The sequence below is a fragment of the Schistocerca nitens genome, chromosome 1 (assembly GCF_023898315.1).
Source record: "Schistocerca nitens isolate TAMUIC-IGC-003100 chromosome 1, iqSchNite1.1, whole genome shotgun sequence".
In the NCBI taxonomy this organism is placed as follows: Eukaryota; Metazoa; Arthropoda; class Insecta; order Orthoptera; family Acrididae; genus Schistocerca; species Schistocerca nitens.
The window spans coordinates 1165412873-1165431346 of NC_064614.1; positions in this window are offsets into that span (position 1 = coordinate 1165412873).

Sequence of the window (18474 nt, forward strand, 5' to 3'; positions counted from 1 at the left end):
ATTTAGTAGCGTAACATCAACAAACACATTTAGCAATAATTTTTTTAAATGGCCTGGTGCGTATAGCACTCGCGCTCTGAGGCTTCCGTATGCAAATATGTATACAGACATTTCATCCATTCCGCTAACTGAGATTCTTGACATTTTTTGCTGTTATCGATACTGATATTGGCAAGGTAACACTCACAGAACTTGCAGCACTATTGAGAACGTCTTTTTTTTTATGTCGGATAACGAACGATAAAGGAAATATGTTTTCATGTGTTATTACTGCAAATTAACAATTTTCTGATTTCATTCCTTACTTTACTGTGAAGCGGGAATTACACCATAGATGATTATAACGAATTAGTTTGGTAGTGTCAAAAAAAGGGACGTAAATGGCCATGTCTGTTGACTGCATTGACTTCGAAGCCTAACTTTGTTACAACACAAGTGGAGCTTAGACTTTAGTGTGTACCAACTTTAAACGCCTGCCCATTCCTGAGAATAAGGTGAATTAAGAGATGAACGGACAGAGAGACGGATAAGAAACGACAAAAAATTTAGCTCTGTAATATAAATACAAATTAACATTTTCGGATATTTCTCCTTTGTTGTGCTGCGAAGCATTTCTTCTTGCAAGATTTCATGATTCGAGGCCATCGGAAAGTACGGTATAGGTTCTGATTAGTGAGTTGGCGAGTATCAAAGTATGTGACATAAATGGCCGTATCTTTTGATTGCATTGAGTTACAATATTACGCTTGTTACACTGCCAGGAGCAACAGACCTTAGTATATGACACAAATTTCAACTAATGTGTCTTGTCAGACGGGCAGACAGACAGTTGGACAACAAATGACAAAAAAGTTTCTTTTGGGTAATATAATTACAAATTAACACTTTTCAGATTTGTTCCTTTCTTTTATATTCATACTTTGCTGCTTGCCAAATATCATGGATCTACGTCACAGGAAAGTACCCTACAGGTTTTGATGAGAGAGTTTGCGAGTACCAAAATATGTGAGATAAATGGCTATATATATTTTGACTGTATTGACTTTGAAACTTCAGTTTTGTGCACCGCCAATGGACCATAGACCTTAGCAAGTAACATAAATTTCTGCATGATAAATTTACCAGATCACGAGAAAAATGGTTTTTAACAGTCGGACAGACTGTCAGACTTATGGACGGACAAGGAAGTGATCCCATAGAGTTCCATTTTTACCAGGTCAGGTACAGAACACTGAAATTTGTCAAAAAATACTTTTCATGACTAATTGTATAGGCATGTGCTGTTTCTGTATAACTAATTCAGTGGTAGGCCCTCATTTCTTTTTTCATTTTAGAGCGTATGTAGGCTGTATTATACAGAAACCTATCTGGAAAAATTCGAACAACATAATGGTGTGTATCCGAAAATGTGTCAAGCGCGGAGAACAGTGCGAGCGCCTCGCTCTCTCTCACACGAATTTTCCGCGAGCCGGACTGAACCAGTCGCTGACCGTATTAGGCCCTTGGGCCGTCCGTTGCCCGCCCGTTGATTAGATGTTGCTCTTTCCGTCATACTTGCTGCTAATTATAGACTTCTGGTAGCTCAAGGGTTTGTCAGACGTGTGAGTCGTTTTAGTTTTTGTTGACTGCATTATCACCTAGGTGACAGTCACTTGCCTGTCGCAGAACCCTATTAATAATTATACTAACTGCTTAGTTACTAAGAATTATACTAACTCCTGGGTAAATAATAAATGCAGGTAAGATTGCGGTGAGGGCAACTCTGGATGGGCCGGAGATAAATTCTGCTAAAGTTTTTACAGAGGCGCAAACAGTGTTCAGAAAGGATAGATTAAGTATAGTAGGTGGTGGTGTGTTTGTGTCTGTTGGTAGTAGTTTATCTTGTAGTGAAGTTGAAATAGATAGTTCCTACGAATTACTATTGGTAGAAGCTATACTCAACAGCCGTACCAAAATAATAATTGGCTCCTTCTACCGACCACCCGACTCAGATGATATAACAGCTGAACGCTTCAAAGAAAACTTGAATCTCATTACGAATAAGTACCCCACTCATACAGTTATAATTGGTGGAGACTTCAATTTACCCTAGATTTGTTGGCGAAAATACATGTCCCAAGCCGGTGGTAGACAGAAATTGTACTAAATGATTTCTCTGAGAATTACTTTGAACAATTAGTTCATGAGCCCACACGAATTGTAAATTGTTGCGAAGAAACACTTGACCTTTTAGCCACAAATAATCCTGATCTAATAGAGAGCGTCATGACGGATACAGGAGTTAGTGAACACAAGGTCATTGTAGCGAGGCTCAAAACCATACCAAACTAAAACCATCAAAAATAAACGGTGAATATATCTATTTAAAACACCAGATAAAAATTCGCTTGATGCCTTCATAAGAGAGAGTCTCCATTCCTTCCAACCTAATTATGTAAACGTAGACCAGATATGGCTCAAATTCAAAGATACAGTATCGAAAGTAAGTTAATACGAGAGGGGCTGATCCACCATGGTACAGAAAACACGTCAGAACACTGTTGCAGAAGCAACGAAAAAGGCATGCCAAATTCAGAAGAACGCAAAATCCCCAAGACGGGATAAGTTTCACGAAAGGTCGAAATTTAGGGCGGACGTCAATGCGAGATGCTTTTAATAGTTTTCACAATGAAACATTATACCAAAATTTGGTAGAAAACCAAAAGAGATTCTCGTCGTATGTAAAGTACACCAGTGGCAAGAAACAGTCAATACCGTCACTGCGCGATAGCGGTGCAAATGTTACCGAAGATGGTGTCACTAAAGCTGAGTTACTAAATACAGTTTTCCGTAATTGCTTCACGAAAGAAGACGAAGTAAATAATCCAGAATTCTAAACCAGAACAGCTGTTAGCATGAGTGACATAAAAGTAGGTATCTTAGGTGTTGCGAAACAATTCAAATCACTTAAGAACGGCGAGTCTTCCGGTCCAGATGGTATACCAATCACGTTCCGCTCAGAGTTTGCAGACGCAATAGCGCCTTTCTTAGCAATCATCTACAACCACTCACTTGACTAAAGGTCTGTTCCTAAAGACTGGAAAGTAGCACAGGTCACACCAATATTCAAGAGAGGAAATAGGAGTAACCTACTGAATTACAGGCCCATAACTCTTACCTCAATTTGCAGTAGGATTTTGGAGTATATACTATACTCGAGCATTATGAATCACCTTGAAGAAAATAACTTATTGATACATAACCTAAACGAATTCAGAAAATATCGTTTTTGTGCAACACGTCTAGCTCTTTATTCCCATGAAGTAATGAGTACTGTCGACAAGGGGTATCAGATCGATTCCATATTCCAAGATTTCCAGAAGGCTTTCTATACCGTTCCTGACAAGCGACTATTACTCAAATTGCGTGCATACGCAGTATCGTCTCAGCTTTGTGACTGGATTCGTGATTTCCTCTCAGAGAGGTCACAGTTCGTAGTGATAGACGGTAAATCATTGAGTAGAGCAGAAGTGATATCTGGCGTTCCGCAAGGTAGTGTCATAGGCCCTCTGCTGTTCCTGATTTACATAAATGATCTAGGTGATAATCTCAGCAGCCCTCTTAGATTGTTTGCAGATGACGCTGTAATTTACCGTCTAGTAAAATCATCAGACGATCAATTCCAATTACAAAACGATCTAGAGAGAATATCTGTATGGTGCGAAAAGTGGCAATTGGCACTAAACAAAGAAAAGTGCGAGGTCATCCACGTGGGTACTAAAAGAAATCCGACAAATTTTGGGTGTACGGTAAATCGCACAAACGTAAGGGCTGTCAATTCGACTAAATGAATTGGAATCACAATTACGAGCAACTTTAATTGGAAAGACCACATAGATTACGTTGTGGGGAAGGCGAAACAAAGACTGCGCTTTGTTGGCATAACAGAAGATGCGACAAACCCACTAAAGAGACAGCATACGTTACACTTATCCGTTCTCTGCTGGAATATTGCTGCGCAGTGCGGGATCTTTACCAGGTAGGATTGACGGACGACATTGGAGAAGTGCAAAGAAGGGCAGCTAGTTTCGTGTTATCGCAAAATAGGTGTGAGAGTGTCACTGATGTGATAGGCGAGTAGCTGTGGCGCATCACTGAAACAAGACGGTTTTCTTTGTGGTGAGACCTATTTACGAAATTTCAATCACCAACTTTCTCTGCCGAATGCGAAACTATTTTGTTGACAGCCACCTACGTAGGGAGAAATGATCATCATAATAAAATAAATCAGAGCTCGAACGGAAAGATTTAGGTGTTCCTTTTTCCCACGCGCTATTCGAGAATGGAATGGTAGAGAAGTAGTATGAAAATGGTTCGATGAACCTTCTGCCAGGCCCTTAAGTGTGAATTGCAGAGTAACTATGTACAGGGTGTTTCAAAAATGACCGGTATATTTGAAACAGCAATAAAAACTAAACGAGCAGCTATAGAAATACACCGTTTGTTGCAATATGCTTGGGACAACAGTACATTTTCAGGCAGACAAACTTTCGAAATTACAGTAGTTACAATTTTCAACAACAGATGGCGCTGCGGTCTGGGAAACTCTATAGTACGATATTTTCCACATATCCACCATGCGTAGCAATAATATGGCGTAGTCTCTGAATGAAATTACCCGAAACCTTTGACAACGTGTCTGGCGGAATGGCTTCACATGCAGATGAGATGTACTGCTTCAGCTGTTCAATTGTTTCTGGATTCTGGCGGTACGCCTGGTCTTTCAAGTGTCCCCACAGAAAGAAGTCACAAGGGTTCATGTCTGGCGAATAGGGAGGCCAATCCACGCCGCCTCCTGTATGTTTCGGATAGCCCAAAGCAATCACACGATCATTGAAATATTCATTCAGGAAATTAAAGACGTCGGCCGTGCGATGTGGCCGGGCACCGTCTTGCATAAACCACGAGGTGTTCGCAGTGTCGTCTAAGGCAGTTTGTACCACCACAAATTCACGAAGAATGTCTAGATAGCGTGATGCAGTAATCGTTTCGGATCTGAAAAATGGGCCAATGATTCCTTTGGAAGAAATGGCGGCCCAGACCAGTACTTTTTGAGGATGCAGGGACGATGGGACTGCAAGATGGGGCTTTTCGGTTCCCCATATGCACCAGTTCTGTTTATTGGCGAAGCCGTCCAGGTAAAAATAAGCTTCGTCAGTAAACCAAATGCTGCCCACATGCATATCGCCGTCATCAATCCTGTGCACTATATCGTTAGCGAATGTCTCTCGTGCAGCAATGGTAGCGGCGCTGAGGGGTTGCCGCGTTTGAATTTTGTATGGATAGAGGTGTAAACTCTGGCGCATGAGACGATACGTGGACGTTGGCGTTATTTGGACCGCAGCTGCAACACGGCGAACGGAAACCCGAGGCCGCTGTTGGATCACCTGCTGCACTAGCTGCGCGTTGCCCTCTGTGGTTGCCGTACGCGGTCGCCCTACCTTTCCAGCACGTTCATCCGTCACGTTCCCAGTCCGTTGAAATTTTTCAAACAGATCCTTTATTGTATCGCTTTTCGGTCCTTTGGTTACATTAAACCTCCGTTGAAAACTTCGTCTTGTTGCAACAACACTGTGTTCTAGGCGGTGGAATTCCAACACCAGAAAAATCCTCTGTTCTAAGGAATAAACCATGTTGTCTACAGCACACTTGCACGTTGTGAACAGCACACGCTTACAGCAGAAAGACGACGTACAGAATGGCGCACCCACAGACTGCGTTGTCTTCTATATCTTTCACATCACTTGCAGCGCCATCTGTTGTTGAAAATTGTAACTACTGTAATTTCGAAAGTTTGTCCGCCTGAAAATGTACTGTTGTCCCATGCATATTGCAACAAACGGTGTATTTCTATCGCTGCTCGTTTAGTTTTTATTGCCGTTTCAAATATACCGGTCATTTTTGAAACACCCTGCAGATGTAGATGTAGATTAAGAATAAATATACTAATTGAATCTTCAAGTCCGTGAAGCAACACGAGATACAGCGTCGCTTGCTATTGCAAAATTGGGTTAACTGCGCCCACCAAGAGCTGGTGGGCACCACTAAACGCACAGAGTGTTTCGAGTACCACTACTAGAGACGTGAGGCCATTCGGGCCAGTAGACCAGCAGGCAATGTATGCGTTCCTGTGTAATGGGACGGTCACTGGTGCCTGCGTGAGGAGCTAAGGCAGCAGGGGTCAAACTGCAGCCTGAAGGTCGCACGCAGCCCGAATGAAGGATTAGTGTTGCCCGCAGATTTCAGCCATGTTTTACAAAAATATGCATCTAGCAACTAAAAATCGAATCCAAAACAGTAACAAGCGTTAAGAGTCTCTTGTAGGGCTCCAATCAGTTAAAACCTTGAAATGTTAAGTTCTGTTTTTGTCTTCATTGATCTCAATCAGCAGAATTTGCCCTTCTCAATGATATGTATTTATTCTTATTTATTAATTCATTTAAATAGAGCACTGTGCGAACGTTTCCGCTTTCCAAAAACCTGAAGAGTGGAAAAAAATAATATCTGTCAATTATTTACTCAAAAGCTTTTAGAGCAGCTGAGGAAGAGGGGACATATTGAGAGAATGTAACCTTCACTAAATTGGAGTGCGTAGGCCTTGTAAAAAAGCCTATTTTTACGAAGCTCTAACGACTGAAAACTACGTATAATGGAAAGAACTTGGAAGATGGCAGAGGATTGGATAGTAAGAGTAAACTTGCAGAGTTTATCATAGATAAAATCCAAAATTATTATGACATGGTCATGAGGGAAAATTTCAGTAGCACAGAAGATACAAAAAAAGCTGTATGGACAGCTTTCTTTCACCTCTCTTCAAAAGACGATACATCCAGTCATGGTCTACGTCCTCATTGAAGTCATTCATGGTGCAGAGCACCGAAAAATGATGAGAAACTTATTCGCAGACCATTTATTCCTTTTGCCGTAGTGGAGGACTTGAAAGAAACTTTCAGAGACTTATCTGATGAAAGAGTACTGAAGAAATGTCTTCACTGCCGCACCCAGAATCACAAAGCATCCATCAACAGCGTAATCCGGGCCAGAAGTCCCAAGACAATTTACAACAAATAGTGCACTACATTTTGGTGTCTGACACATGGTAACGTTCAATGAAGGAAATGTCGCAATGTGTGGAGTCCTTAAGAGACTGCAACAAAGTGTTGGTCGTTTCACTGTGAGACAAATGTTAAATTTAGATAATGCAAGAGTTAGGGCATCCGAAAGAGCAGTTGGAGGCGGTGAAACAAAATCCATACATCGCAGACGATTAGGAAAAAGGACATTGCAATATAACATTTGATAGCGTACTTTCCCACGAAACCAAAGGTCTGAGATCGAGTTTGAGTCCGGCACACAACTTTAATCTGTTAAGCAGTTTCACATACTAATCTTCCTTCCACTTATTTAAAACTGAATACTAAAATAATTTCCAATAGGCTTTAGTTAAACAACAACTTTTACACAATAACTTCGTATTTGAATACACACAAAGAGTTCAGTTCACAAGCTGCATAAGTGCATTGCTACAACCAAATTTATATCTTAACTGAATCACAGTATGCGTTTTTGAAGGGAAATAAAGAGAACAATTTTATAATCATTACAGTGTTTATTAATTAGTCATTTCATTCCTGGCACCACTAGCAAACTTCCCAAAATTAAAAATGCTTGTACTCACGATTCATTGTTTGTCAAATATTCAGCACAATATTTTGTATGACCCAAGATCAGTTTAGACAATTATACTATCTGGGGTTTACCTACAGGTGAGTGTCTACGCCTTCACAATGCAACAGCATTACGGTACATTAAACTACGTAAAAATTTAACTTAATGCAATACTGTGTGAGTACCCAATAATAAAAAGGGGAAGCTAAGTGGTCCAGTCACATTAATGTGACCACCGTTTACGTTCGATGTCAGTGTGCAGTAACCACTCACAGATAGTAGGTGGCAGCACTGGCAGTGGAAGGTATACAAGGTATGTGTGGGGACAGGGAAAACAATGCAGTTGTTGATGTAATGCAGAAATGGAGGGATTTATCTGATGTACAAGAGAACATTGGCTTTCGGGCCAAGGGTGGAAGCATTTCTCTAATGGCTAAGTTTGTAAACCGTTAGTGTGCATACTGTGCATACATTTCTAGAGTGCTGAACAAAGGTGTCGGTGTGTGGTACCAAGGGTGCTGCTGAAATAAGAGAGTATGGTGGAGGGGTGGGGAGGGGGGGTTTAGAGGGACCGTTTGTCAGTTCACCCGCACATGTGTTAATATGGTATCGCCCTGTGACTACGTCATTATGAGGCACTGAACAGGATGACTGAAAATAAACATCCTTTGCTGCCTTAAATCAAGTAAAAATTTAATCAAACGGTTTGAATTGTCCCTTGTGGTTCCGCCTGTGCACGAGAGCAAAAATTCGAGGTGGTACTACACTTAACAAGAGTCAGAAAACGTTCAATGATGTTGCTATCCCACAATGTTCTTAGAAAATGGATGAATCATCTGCAGGAAGGGACTCTCTGCAGTGTTAGAGGTTGTCAAGACCGCCGTTCTGCTGCACATCACACTGAAGACTGTCGTTTTCAACAGCGAAACCTGTGCAAACGATTTCTTTGTTGGCTGTTATGCCACTACCTGAAGCCTTTTCGTGTCGCTCCTGAGCAACGGTGTCTGAAATGTTTTCCTAGTCCGCCCATAATAAAACCACATGATTGCAGTGCTCGGTGTAGCTGTTCTGACCACCAACCTCGAGAGAAAGTGTGAGACGTGACGATCTTCCCATCTCACGACACATCCATGGTGACGTGGGGCGGAATTGTGACGAGAGTTGGTGCCAAGGTAACGTCATTCACCCACTTTGCACCGCACATGAACTTTTGAGCTCTGGCCTTTTTTCGCACGTGTTGACGCTTTGCTGTTTGAAGCGCCACCGAGTCCGAGGGTGATGTTGCAGTGTGTCAGGCTTTTGCACCGTTACAGAGAAACGTTGTAGGCGATTAGAAACATCTACTTCGCAATGGGAAAAATGTCGGTGGTCCAAAAAAGTGACCAGTAAAATTTTTGCGCAGTGTAATAAACTGAGTGGCAATAGCAAGAAAATTATTTCTGAAGTAGAGGCTTTTATTAACATCGTATAGTATATAAGCTTAAGTGTTAGGAAGTATTTCCTAAAGATATTTTTCTAGAGTGTTGCCTTATACAGAAGTGAAACGCGGACGATATACTGTACAGACAAGAATAATATAGAATTATTTGAAAGGGGGTGCTAGAGATGAATGCTGAAGATTAGTTGGGTAGATTGGATAACTAATAAAGAGGTACTGAATCGAATGGAAGAGAAAGAAGTGTATCGTTCAAACGGATTAAAAGGAATTATCTGTTGATACAACACTTCCTGAGTCATCAAAGATCATCAGTTTGGTAATGGAGCGAAGTGCATGCTCGTGTGTTGAGCGGGTGGGGGGAGGGGGTGGGGGCGATAAGAGAAATAATCCTTTTTCGTATTTTATTCGCTTATTTCAAATGAGAATGGAGTGAAATCTTAAAAGAAATACAAACTGAGTAGACGTTGCTCCAGACATCATTGTTGCAGAAGTGCAAAATCGGTATTACATATTTACCAAACTTAGGTGAGGTACTGTGAGACAATTAGCCAAGATCAAGTATAATATGAACAGACCTCTCGGACTTTCATTGCTGTTGGTTATTCTCCAAACGAAAAATCTGTTTCTTTTATGTTGACAACAATGAATTAAATCAAATCGGTTCTTCAGGTTTCTTATGTTTACTATGGTTAAACGCAAAAAGAAATCGAATCTTCGCTATCGATACTAAGACTCAGATGTAGCTGCAATTAGGTATCAGCTTTTTTCGGTTGCAGAAAAAGCCGGAGCAGCCGTACCGCCAGTAGCACACGGAATTAACGGGCATGACTAGGAAGTTTAAATTTAAGTGTAGTTGAGGCAACTTTTACAGTCAGCTCATGATACGCGATGCTACAGCATTAAGTGTCCCACATAACAGAATTCGGGAACAGATCCTAATGTATCCTGAGCCATGACTTCCGCAACTACTCAATATGATTCGGCTGCCATAGCGGCCGGTAAGTTTGACGAGGCCCCAATTCGTCGGGTCGACTCGCTCCCTGCTCACCACAACCCCAAGCAGCCGCAACAACGAGCGGGCACACAGCTGCGTGGAGAGCTACGTACACATGTAAAAAGGCCTGTGATCTTAGTTAAGTCTTGCCCTAGACGTTTTTCTCGCCGTAGCAGACGGGATTGCCCATCACGTAACGCAACGTGTTACATCTGGGGAAAAAAGGCCGTGACCATGCAGTTTGTTGGCAACGGCACAAAAACGCCAATTTTGCCCCCTCCCAGAACAAACAGGCTCGTGCACATGCAGTGAACGTTGTGTTTTCCTAATCTACAACAGATTCTGACAAATGTAAGAATAAGGCTTTGCCTCCTTCCCGCCCTAGTGCTGTGCAACGATGTTCCAACGAACTGCTTCTCTCATTACGCAGTGCTGGCCGTCGCGTGAAATTTCAGTTAGACTCTGCTGCCTCAGTGACTTTGCTTAATGGTGCCACGTTCCAACAGTTAGACTCACCACACCCTTCTAAATCTAGAAAGCACTTCACTGCTTACAACGGACAGAACATTGTAATGCTTGGAAAGTGTAGTTTGCCTGCGACTTACGAATCTCACACTAGAATAGTGAATTTACTGTGTTGAAAACAGGAGACAGTGAGAACATTTTCAGTTTGGATGCCTTTGATTTGTTTGACCTTGGCATCCAAGACAATGTACTTTCAATAGCGGCTTTTGACTCGAAAGACAATGTAGCTAGCTCGCTGAAAGAATTTCCTAAACTTTTTTCAGACGGAATGTGAAAAACTGATAACTTTGTAGCGCATGCTACATTGAAAGGTAATGCCCAGCCTAACTTTTTCCGTCCCAGGCTCGTTCAAATTGCTTTAAGAGACAAAGTAGGCAGTGAATTGAAAGCGTTGCAAGATCATTGTGTAATTGCTCCTCTTCAAGCGAGTCAATGGGCAACTCCTCTAATTTTGTTGCCTAAGGCTTCTAGTCACATTCGCATTTGTGTTGGCTACAAGTCTACAGTCAGCCCACAGACAGTAGTCGACACTTATCAGTTACCTCGCCCTGAGGGAATCATCGACAGTTTTGGTGCCGGACGTTACTTTCCTAAAATAGATTTACGTAATGCCTACTTGCAAATTCCTTTGGATGAAGAATCACAGAAAGTGTTTGCTGTAAATACACACACATGACTGCTCAAGTATTTCCGTTTGCCCTTCGGCAGTGCTTCCCCACCTGCCGTTTTTCAACGTTATTTGGAACAGCTGACTGCTAAATTGCCATGTTGTTCAAACTACCTTGATGATATTGTCGTCTCAGGTCTTACACCAGGAGAACATATTGCCAATTTGCATAGTGTTTTTCGAGTTTTGTCAGAAGCAGGGTTCAAGTGTCGTCTCCAAATCTGCGACTTTTTTCCAACTTAACTACAGTACTTAGGTCATGTGATAAACAGTCAGGACGTGCACCCCCTCCAATCTCATTTCCCTGCAACCTACGACCTGTCTATTCCTCGCAATGTGTCTGAATGATTAAAATGGCTCTGAACACTGTGGGACTTAACATCTGAGGTCATCAGTCCCCGAGAACTTCTAAGTAAGCTAATGACATCACACACATCCGTGCCCGAGGCAGGATTGGAACCTGCGACCGTAGCGGTCACGCGGTACAAGACTGAAGTGCCTAGAACCGCTCGTCCACAACGGCCGGCTAATGCGTGTGAACTGCAGTCAGTAGTAGGCAAGATGACATACTACATTCGGCTCATACCGAATGCCGCTCAGATCACGGCTCCATTGCATCAATGTCGTCGCAAAAACTGTATCTTTTAAGTGGACTACAGACTGTCAAGACACATTTAAGAAACTCAAAAATGCCTTGCTCAGTGACAGATACTTAGCCCATTTTGACCCTGCCAAGCCAGTAGTTTTGCAAGTCGACGCTTCTTCCTATGGAAGCAATGGCTTGTGATCTGTCACTAAATAAAACTTGCGACCATACGAATAGTAATGATTGTAACCTGAAAATAAAATTATGCTATTTAATAATAATAAAACTAGGGAGTAGTCTTCCTAAACAAAATGCAATGAATTTATTTTAAGGTACTTTAATTACAAAATTAAATACTCACAATTACACTGTAGTTCCACTAAAAAATACAGTGAATAATACTCAAGTCGTTCTATACGTATTTCGATTTTCAGATTTTCCTTGTCTCTTCGAATTCAAACTTTGAATTGTCCCACACTTCGTCGTCTCACCTACTAGTACAGCGCATAGAACACTAAAAAACTCGTGAGACACTCGCAACATAGGCACAATCACGCAACAGAGCTATCAAATATATGTTCTGGCTCTGCTACTCGCTACAAGATTACATAACTAAACTTATTGTTGCGCCGCTTGAAATAACAATGCGTTGACATACTCTACATCTGTTACGTCTTGCAGTAATAGTGTTGGTAACAATGATTTTGAGAATTCGTTAACTTTGCAGGACAATTTCGTGAAGAATATGTAGTGACATACTTCTTTGTCGGCGAAATTCGCCAGAATAAAATACGCCAGGATTTCGGTATTATGTAATTAAATGAAATCGTAGTTCGTTTCAGTGCTAGCTATGCACACAACATCAGATTTTTGCCTTTCAATCTTTCCTTTAGCCTTACATTACGGTGATCATGGAGTGCTAGGCTGCTTTAATCCCACTAGGTAGATCTTGGCCCTTATGACTTCGTGGAGGAGTCAATGTGGCCCGCGGACTAAAAAGTTTGGAGACCTCTGTTTTAGGATATAATCATATGTGACAAGGTGTGCTATTCATTTTGTAGATAGTTTGCCAAGCTATAATACCTACTTCATCAGCAAATTTAGCTTTTTTTGATGCGGAGCAGAACGACGGTTGGCGGAAGCTGCCACCGTTACGGGCATAGAAATTAAATATTTCATCAGCCCTCCTACAGCGCAGGAGAAAGAAAAGTAATAACTCGAAATATTATTAATCCATTTCTCTTTCAGCAAGATTAGCAGGTGCAGAGGAGAATATTTTATTTCAATGTGAATCTGTAGCTAGATATTGGCAAAGATGAGCTAAGACTGCACGCTAAATTTCACGTAAAATTTCAAAGCAAGTAATGAATTTGGTAAGATTCCCAGTGGGTTTGGTCTGATCTTACTATAAAAATATAAACAATTACCTTTTGTGTCTCATGTTCTAAGAGCAGCTTAGCAAAAATATTTTATTGTGCCAAAGAAATCCACTGCATATTTTTCAAGTGTAGCAAGTGCCCTAAGCATGGAACTCCACTCAGAAATTGATATTCAGCGCCTGTACAACACAATGCATACATGTCTGCATGCTTGCATTCAACATCTGGTGGTTATAACCGTTATTAACGTACCAGTATTTCACATTTGCAATGGCTTATCTATGGCTTACATTAACCTGTTGACCTTGCAGTGTTAATCTCTTAAATATATTACCTAAACAAACTTGTTCCCGAAATTTCATTAATCTGCATTAATTATTTTTTGGTATTGTGTTTTTTTCTTTTCAATCAGAGTAGAAAGAACTCCCAAAAAAGAAATGTTACAATTTCAAAAGTTTCCTCAGTTAAAAACAGCTTAAATAAATATGTGAAAATACTATTACAAATAATTAAAATGTTCAGTTAGAAAAGCAACTGAAAATAATTCAAAACAATAATGTAAAAATGAGAGAGAAGGTAAATGGAGGTATGAACCAAAAATTGGAGATTAGTGAACAAGAGGATGACAGTAACTGTTTCTGCTTAGTGAGTCTTGGATCATTTTATAATAGTAAAGCTAAATATATATGGATCTAGTTTACAGAATGTAGGGAGTGAGGACCTGATTGATGTACCCCAGAAATTGGGAGTGTGAGCTCGAAAGTGTTAGGTTAATGTAGGATCTTACGTTAAATATTTACTGACATTAGCATACCACTTTAAAATCATATTGGTCGCAAATATATACTAGCGCTTTATCAACATCATTGCTTCATTTTTCTATTGTCAATAAACCTTTTTTACTAAATACATGTCACAGAAAATTAATTTCTAAGCCTAGTAGGTGTCACCAGTTACGATGCAAAAGTTTGAAATGTCGCTCAAAGGCACCTACAGCCTTCCTGTGTAATGGTGCAAAAGCGTGGCGCCTTGCAACATCACAGTCTGGCGCGTGACGCTTCAAACAGGGAGGTGCCGACACATTCGAAAAGAAGACTGGAGTTCAGAAGTTAAAGTGAGGTGTAACGTGGGTTAATGTTGTCACACTGACGGAAAATTTCGCCACAATTCTGCCCAGTGTCACCGTAGGTGTGTCGAATGTTGTTAAGGTGGTCACATTTTACGCCTTGTTTTAACGCCTCTGCGATTGAGTTCAGAAGCCTGAAGCCCAGCATTGAAATCACGCGCGTTTCATATGGGTGGCCGAGGAGAACATTTCAGACAGCACCGATATGTATCGACATAAGACTTCCACAGGTGGTGCCATAAAATGCATCAATGAAACCACCCCCTCCTTTCGGGTGTTTATTCCCATACTTTTCGCGTCGAAAGCGACACTTTGCAGTGTGCGATTAACAACAGCACTACTATATTCGTGACATTCTTTGACACTGTTGATTCCTACCCACTCCCCCCCCCCCCCCCCACCGCCACCCTTACTATTCAACCATTCTCCAACGACACCGGTGTATGCAACCCAACTGAATGCGATCACGCCCCTTTTAATTGTATGGCGACAGCTTTGGTATACGGTAGAACTACTGCTAGGGACCATTCAAACACATCCGACGAAATGTGAGCGTGATGCGAGGCTGTAAAGTTAATTTATGTCTTTTTGGTCCTCCCTTGGCATCATCTCGAGGGGATGCGACGTCGAATGTGCTGGCGTAAGTTGTCGCCAGCACACCGGTCGGCGAAGATGTAGCAAGAAGATCGATAGCAGGCGCCTATCAGGAGAGAGGCCAAGGACAGACTCGCAAGCCATACGTCACCAACGCCGTCTCGACAGCAAGTATTTAGATCGCCGCCGTGGACAGTCAGTCTCAGTTACTAGCTCAGCCACTGTCGCACCAACTCGCTTTCCATTTTGGCGTGTGTCATTCACCGCATAGGCCACTTGTACTTCACCAGCAGTGGGGCTAACGTGGACTAATATTGAAGAGCTTGTACCAAAACTCATGGACGCTCTTAAAGTTAAGTATCTGTTTAAGTAAATAAGGAACCCTGTTAATACATGTGTGCAGTTTTGTTGTAGAAAGAGGATACAGGCCACCAAACAGCATCCTCTTCCTTCATTCCTATGGTACAAGACCCAACAGTGGCTACGAGGATAATTCAGTGGTGATCGAAGTTAATCAACTTTGGCCAAAGATTTTCCTTGCTTCTCTTTATTTTAGATTGCAAGGGTGTTCATTTCTGTTTGCTCAGTTGTTGTGTTCTTGCATGTATTCCTGAGGACAGGGGGAGAGCCGCAGAGCTAATGAATTTCTGTTTTCAGAGGCTTTGCTTGTTTTTCGGTATAACTTAACCTCGCCCCCTCCACCCCCTGCCCCCGCGCCTCGGCCACAGACGAACCATGTGATGGATCCAACACAACCTTATCAGTTTCAGAACCAACAAATTGCTGCCCTACCAACAACGGTACCACAACTACTGGCTGCAAAAGCCACGTCGGACGTACTACAGACTAACCAACCAGCCCAACAAGTGCCGCCGACCAGCATACCACGATCCCACAGTTTAATGACACAGAAGAGGCTTGGCTCGAATACCTGACTCAGTTTGAAACACATTCTCAAGATTATCGCCTTCGAGGTACTGTAAAGTTACAATACCTCCTTTCGATTGCGCGGTCCCCAGTGTTAAGATTAATACAAAAACTCTTCCAAATCGCGTCTTTCGAGAAACTCGGGTATGACAAGTAACCGCAGCATTAACTCAGTACCATGAGCAGCAAATTCAAGGAGCTGCAATTAGATACCAGTTTTTTTCGGTTGCAGAAAAAGCCGGAGCAGCCGTACCACCAGTAGCACACGGAATTAACGGGCATGACTAGGAAGTGTGAATTTAAGTGTAGTTGAGGCAACTTTTACAGTCGGCCCATGATACGAGATGCTATAACATTAAGTGTCCCTCATAGCAGAATTCGGGAACAAATCTTAAAGTAGCCTGATCTAACACTTCCGCAAGTATTGCAAATCTTAGAGCAATATGATTCGGGTGCCCTAGCGGCCACTATGTTTGACGAGGCACCGAATTGTCGGATCGACTCGCCCCTTGCTCGCGACCATCCTAAGCAGCCAAAACAACGAGCGGGCATACAGCCGCGCGGACAGCCAGGTAGGTGTGTAAACAGGCCTGTGATTTTAGTTAAGCCTTGCCCTAGACGTTTTTCTCTCCATAAAAGATAGGATTACCCATCACGTAACACAACGTGCTACACCTGGGGAAAAAAAGGCCGTGTCCAAGCAGTTTGTTGGCAACGGCACAAAAACGCCAATTTTGCCCCCTCCCGGAACAAATAGGCTCGTGCACATGCAGTTAACGTTGTGTTTTCCAAATCTACAACAGATTCTGACAAATGTAAGAATAAGGCGGTGCCTCCTTCTCGCCCTAGTGGTGTGCGACGATGTTCCAACGAACTTTGTCTCATTACGCACTGCTGGCCAACGTGTAAACTTTCAGTTAGACTCTGCTGCCTCAGTGACTTTGCTTAATGGTGCCACGTTCCAACAGTTAGACTCACCACACCCTTCTAAATCTAGAAAGCACTTTACTGCTCACAACGGACAGAAAATTTTTATGCTTAAGCATTGTAGTTTGCCTGCCACTTACAAATCTCACACTAGAGTAGTGAATTTTACTGTGTTGAAAACAAGAGACAGTGAGAACATTTTCAGTCTAGATGCCTTTGATTTAAAAAAAAATGGTTCAAATGGCTCTGAGCACTATGGGACTTAACGTCTGACGTCATCAGTCCCCTAGAACGTAGAACTATTTAAACCTAACTAACCTAAGGACATCACACACATCTATGCCCGAGGCAGGAATCGAACCTGCGACCGTAGCGGTCGCGCGGTTTCAGACTGCAGCGCCTAGAACCGCTCGGCCACCCCGACCGGTGCCTTTGATTTGTTTGGCCTTGGCATTCAAGACAATGTACTTTCAATATCGGCTTGTCACTCGAAAGACAATGTAGCTAGCTTGCTTAAAGCATTTCTTGAACTATTTTCAGACGGAATGGGAAAAGCTGATAACTTTGTAGCGCATGTTACATTGAAAGGTAATGCACAACCTAAGTTTTTCCGTGCCAGCCCCGTTCCAATTGCTTTAAGAGACAAAGTAGACAGTGAATCGAAAGAATTGCAAGATCATGGAGTAACTGCTCGTCTTCAAGCGAGTCAATGGGCAACTCCTATCATTTTTTTGCCTAAGGCTTCTGGTCGCATTCGCATTTGTGTTGACTACAAGTTTACAGTCAGCCCACAGACAGTAGTTGACATCAGTTACTTCGCCCTGAGGGACTCAAGGTCAGGTTTGGAGAAGGACGTTACATTTCTAAGATAGATTTGCGTAATGCCTACTTGCAAATTCTATTGGATGAAGAATCACAGAAAGTGTATGTTATAAATACACATATATGACTGCTCAAGTATTTGCGTTTGCCCTTCTGCAGTGCTTCCGAACATGCCATTTTTCAACGTTATTTGGAACAGCTGACTGCTAAATTGCCATTTTGTTCAAACTGCCTTGACGATATTGTCGTCTCAGGTCGTACAACAGGAGAACATATTGTCAATTTGCGTAGTGTTTTTCGAGTGTTGTCAGAAGCAGGGCTCAAGTATCGTCTCGAAAAGTGTGTCTTTTTTCAAGCTTAACTACAGTACTTAGGTCTTGTCATAAACAGTCAGGATGTGCACCCCCTCCAATCTCATTTCCTTGCAACTCACGATCTGCCTGTTCCTCGCAATGTGTCTGAATGGCTCAACTGGCTCTGAGCACTATGAGACTTAACAACTGAAGTCATCAGTCCCCTAAAACTTAAAACTACTTAAACCTAACTAACCTAAAGACATCACACACATCCATTCCCGAGGCAGGATTGGAACCTGTGACCGTAGCGGTCACGCGGTACCAGACTGAAGTGCCTAGAACCGCTCGTCCACATCGGCCGGCTAATGCGTGTGAACTGCAGTCAGTACGGGGCAAGATGACATACTACATTCAGTTCATACCGAATGCCGCTCAGATCACGGCTCCATTGCATCAATGTCGTCGCAAAAACTGTATCTTTTATGT